Genomic DNA, 5,898 nt, shown 5'->3' on the forward strand with positions numbered 1-5,898 from the left:
ATCATACCTGGGACTTTGCATCAGACGGTGCGGGCTGCAGGTGGAGCGAAGGCATCTTTGATTTCCGTGGGCATGGAGGTGGTCCCCAAGACTTACTGTGCRGCAGCCCCTCTCCGCTTCCTGCTGCGGGTGAAGTGTGGGCTCCCGGCCCTCCAGARGGTTTGCATCCGACGCAGCAAGGTTTTAAAATTGCTCAGAAGTCGGCACGGAGTGAGTGAGAAAGAATCACAGCAAGATAATGAAACAAAACAGACAAAATACCCTCATATGTAACYTCAGGAAAAATTCTCAGGTTTCCATAGAATCCACCAGCAACTCTGTCACCTTTTTCCTCAGGACACACTTTTGAATTCCAGCACAAATAGCCCTTCTTTGTATAGGCAGTTACTTTTAAAAACTTCTGTACAATAATGGATCCCCATAAATCCATTTTACACATTTTTTTAATCTTTCCAGCTAAATGATTTGGCAAGAAGTGGCCTACTTAAAAATGAACTTGTCACTGACATGATTTTAGAACTTGAGAGTTTTTTAAAAAATATAAATTCAAAATTGGAAGATACKACAGCAATACATGGCATAGATATTTCACATCAAGTGATTATCAAAGCAGCATGAAATACTGTCCTCACTCTTTTCTTCATTTTTCTTTCTGCTTTGTGAGAAAGAAGAGAGATGGAGTGAGAAGCAACAAATACAGAAAAGAAACAAAATAGTGTTATTATGGATTTATAAAAGCTGTTTAACATAACTAGGCAAAACTGGTAGTTGTAGTAAGATTAGAATTTAGTTAATTTTTTGCTGAAACTACCTTTTATCAGCCTTTTACCCTGCAGATTTCTGAAACTGTTTTTTAAATGTGCTGTAGTACTGTGAAAAATATTAATATTCAGTGAAGATATAGCCATGTAAGTTATCTAGTTTCTAAAACAGAGTAAAATAGAGGATAATTCCCAAGTTTTTGATCTCAAATTAAGAATCTATTTCAACRAATCATAGATCGTGTCATACATGGGAAGCATTAAGCCCTTTCTCCTGCTGCAGTGAACACCTGGAAGTTGTAAGCGATCAGCAGAAGGCCCCCATGCAAAACAACCCTTCTGCTCTCCGTCAGAGAAGGTCTGGAAGTGTGGAGGGAGGCAAGGCTACCCAGCCCTGTGCCAAGGAAACCAGCATTGCTGTGGCACACTTCAGAAGGATAAAAAAGGAGGGAAAAAAGTGAGTGAAACAGCTAGTGGTTTCCCAGATGACCAAGAACAGCTACTGTGTTTGTTGTGCGGTGAGATCAAGGCTGGCCAACTCTCCTCCCCACTGTCCTCCTCCACACCAGTACCTCCATGACCTGAGCCAGCTGGCAGCAGCCCTGAGCACGGCAGATGCTGGTAGCAGGATACGATGGATAATCACTTGGGTGTTGAGAGCAGGCTCAAAATTCATCCCATCCCATCCACAAAATTCAGTAAGCCTAATCTTTGAGGGCTTTCTAAGAAAACATTGTCTTTCCTACAGAAAAGTTCTACTGAAGATATGGCAGGACTAGATAAAAAATCAGCTTTTTGCCTTCAGCTGTCRATAAAGTAAGTTTCAGCCTTCCCGTTATCCTTCCACATCACTGTAGTTTTCAAATAAGCTTAGACAACTGAAGCATAAAAATGAAGAGTGAGAGTTCCAGACTCAGAAAGTTCAGTCTGAATCAAATCAACTGATTTATAAATRTATTTGTAATCTAATAAGTATTCAAGAGACAAACAGGGTCTCTGCTTCATCAGAACAAAGCGATGTCAGCAGTTTTCTTCCAAGAGTGATGAACTCAGTTAATCTGAAGTGTCTGCTCGTTGGCTGCTCTGARCCCTTTGCATTGCGAGTAGACTTCACGTTTTAGTTTTTCTGGTTGAGCTCAGACCAGTGATGCTCACAGCCTGTTTGAGCTTCTGAGAATATTCTGTGCCACACTTGGTGGCTGCCCCTGGCCTTTTGGTCTGTGGGTAACAAATGTGGAAAAACTAGATTGATGGTTTAAAGAGATAGACACCATCTCCATGATGAGACKACCCTGCAGAATTTGATATCAAAATGTGTTGTAAGAATGTCATTCACTGTTGGCTTTGTGACTAAAAATCAGCAAATACTGTATCTTCCGTGTTTCTTATCAAAACTGTTTGGTGAGTTATGACAAGGCATCTYCAAGTGGCTGCATGTCCAGATCTTMTTGATTTTCTTCTGGCTGAATAAATATCAACCTACAAATGCCTATGGCAGATCCTCAGCCCCTGAGAAGAGAACAGGCACCCCTGGCCAGCCAGAGCCACCTTCCCTGCTTCTCCTCATCCACTCCCCTTGCCTCTGGCATGCATAAAAGTGCTTTGGGATGGCTTTGCTCTCTCTMTGAGATATCCAAATAGTTTAGGGTAAAAGTTTTTCTCCTCAAAGACATGCATTCTCTCTCCCCTAAGGAGCTCTGCAGGGCTGCATTTACTCCTCTCTCGGCTGGTTGCCTCTAGAGCTGCTAGTCTAGGAAGASAGCTTTAACTTCAATGTTTACATCAGTATCTTAACACCCTGCAAATTATTTTCATTTCAGCTTGACCCACCAACAAACTGAATGCCTAACCTCGTTGGATAAAAATGGGCCTTGCATCAGGGTTAACGACACTTCGTCCAGGTCAGGTGCAAGTGATATGAGCAGCATGGCAGGATGGAGAACAGCGATGGGAGCATAAAAGATGCCAGGGAACAGGAGTGGGGAAGAGCATTGCCCTTTCTTTTCAAAATTAGAACCAATGACTAATGTTACATTTCCAGCTACCGCGAGGTGATTGAGTAAGCGCAAGATCAGCTTTCTTCCAACCGAAAAAATTAAAGCTGACAAATCTGGTAATATAAAATGTGAAATACAGGCGAAAGAGTAATTCAGTAACCTGGCCACCCTTACTTAGAAAATCAAACTGCTGTTGTGAGTTCTGTTAATTTTCCTAATGCCACTTGGATGCTTTGCCAATAAATAATCTTACAATGTCAACATCAATCACCATGGTACAAAGACTCCTCATCTGTGATCGAAATCATTCTGTTTACCCTGGAGACACACATCTATATGAAAGTTAAGAGGTCATCAATCATGGTCTCTCCTTCCAATGATTACAAAGTTGCATCTTCTGATAAGAAGACTCCCAGTGTTCTTGTCAGGGTGGAAATCAGAGTTGAATTGTGGTCTTTTCACAGATGTCCTTACTTGGACTGCATCTCGTCTCTAATTTTGGAAGCTATATAAAATAATTATTCTGGGATACCATTACCCAGGTGAAGGGATAAAAAGACATCTCAATATATATGGCAATTACGTTTTAGATTTAATTATCCAGCATAGAGCTATTGAAAAATAATGCTAGATGCATTCATTTTATCTGCAGTGCTTTGAAATTTTATATACTYGAATAATTTAGATTTGCATCCTTCTCAAAATCTTACTGGTCATATTTTAATTTGCTATTTTCCCATGGTATATTAGCTGTTTGTTGATGATATAAGAATCACTTGATAATTGTGTAGCTGCCTCTGTGTCTTATCATTAAACTATTAGACTTTCTACTGGAAACCAAAACATCATCATAAAATTCAAATAAACTTTTCACAAGGACCATCACACAGGATGTATCATCTTAAATGCATCTGAAAAGCAATTCTCTGAGGCATGTTTCATAGGCAATTGCTTCCCAGACAGTTTTCCATTAGAGCTGGGATTCAAGCAAGTGCCTTTAATCCTGTTCTTAACTTGATTAGGGAAATGCCTGGGTAGTAACTCCAAAACTTTCTTTCTCTGTCACTCCCACAGGAAATATTTAATCGCACTGTAGCTCACCTTGGATCTAATGAACTCCTGGTTCTTGAACTGGGAATCTTCACTGTTGCCCACACACTCTCTTATATACCTATTCGCAAAGTAACTCCCAGACACAAAACCACTAACGTCTTGAAAAGTCATTTACTTATCTATGTGAGGCAGAGACAGTTTTCAGCAAAAGCAAGCATTTTACCATACTCCGAAGCCTCCGTGGGACAGGAATCAGGCAGCACAAAGGAAGAAGATTCGCCTGCTTCCAGGTCAAGGCGCAGTGCCCTTGCCCAAGCCTGCTACCTCCTCTCCATGTGAAAGATGGACTCAAAGTCTTCCTAGGAACCAGTGTTGTACTTAGCTATGAAAGCTGCTCAATTCCTGAAAAGACCACAGCATAATGTCCTGGTACTGCAGGTGAAAGAAAGATTAAGCAGTCAATTTATTTTAGAAACTGAGAAAGAAAAATGAGCTTGCCCTATTAGTCACTTTTTCACTCCCACCCAAACTATTAGGTAAGTCTGAGATAAAGTGCTTGAATTCATTAAAGTCCTTTCAGTCTTGTTAAAGATAAAAAAGGACTGGAACACATGCCTTTTAATTTTCCATCTCTTGCTCTCTCTTAAAAAAGAAAACCTCTGTAATTTCATAGGTCAAGCTCTGATTACAGCCATTTTGATAAAATGCTGAATTACCGACCAGACAGGMCTTTTCAGTGCAAATTTACCATACTTGTCATAGCCTAGACTCCTGGATGATAGAATTGACTTCAGAGGAAGCTGGGTGTTCTCAGTATTTCTGTAAATCACGAGTTTCATTGACATGCCTACAACTGAYATGGCCAGTTTGATATATCTGACCTTTTGGTCTGTTGTCATTACAGTAAATAGAAATGGCGTAATAAAAGAACACAAGAAAACAAATTTTCCTTCAAGAGTCTCCAAAGTTCACACATCACAGGGAATGCTGCAAAGCTACAGCATGAAAAGGCRATGGTTTGGGTGCCCCAGCATCATCACTTCCGCCAGCTTGTTGACCGGCGCAATGAGGAGGTCAAACCGCCCACCCTGGGAATGCAAKCAGAGGTGCCTAAGCGAGGTGTTCAGGCTGCGTGGAATCCCTCGGCAGCCTCCTCCAAATTAATTATTTTTTTTTCCAACAACCCTCTCAGGGAGCTTCTGTTGACTTCAGAGGGATCCGCAAAGGATTGGGCCACAACCTTTCTCACTTACATTTAGTCCTGAAGCAGAAAGTGTGAACCGTTCCCAAGTGCCTGGAAGAGTTTCATGTCTGGCTGGTCTTTGGGGAATACTCTGATACGCTTTGGGGGCTGAGATGCATTTGCGTTTAAYTCCAGGAGGCCTGGAATTAACAGCACCTTTAGCTGGCAAAGAAGCGCTCGGTCCTATAGGATCAGCAGGCACATGCGAATGTAGAGCCTTGTAGTGGAGGGATACCATTGCCAGCAAGGCCACCTTAGTGGTTGCATCCTGGAGCAAGCAGAGTGATAGAGCTAGGGAGCTGATTCCAGCTCCTGAGGAATCTCTTCCTTCTCAGAAGAAATCTAGTATCTCCTGCCAAACTCTGCACMAAGTGCCTTACCTGGGCAGTAGGACTGCGCACTCTGGCAGCACCGGTGCTGCAGGACCACCAAGGTAAACTGCGAAGCCACAAGTAACCTCAGACAAGTAAGATGGACCGACTGTGAAACGAAAATGAGCCGAGGCGGTTGTCTGAGCTGCCAGCAGTAACGCAAAGCTGTCGCAGGGGAAGGAGAACGGTAGGGAAGCACTGCTGGAGAGACTGGCTCATTTCCAACACAGGCACTTGCCCCATCAGAGCGCCCGGCGCCATGCTCGCTGCCGCGCTGCGTGTCGCGGGGACGCACGCCGGGCCCGAAGCGTTCGGCCTCCCGCCCTCGCACGCTCGCAGGCGCCGCTCCGGCCGGGCCAGGTTCCCCTCGGCGTAGCGCCCCGGCCCGCAGCGCTCACCGCCGGTGCCACGCTGCGCTCCCCCCGCGAGCGGGGGCCACGCCGGCTCCAGGGGCGAACAGCGCGGGGAGCAGG

Source organism: Rhea americana, unplaced genomic scaffold, assembly GCF_003343005.1.
Source record: "Rhea americana isolate MKP2758 unplaced genomic scaffold, rheAme1 scaffold_32, whole genome shotgun sequence".
In the NCBI taxonomy this organism is placed as follows: Eukaryota; Metazoa; Chordata; class Aves; order Rheiformes; family Rheidae; genus Rhea; species Rhea americana.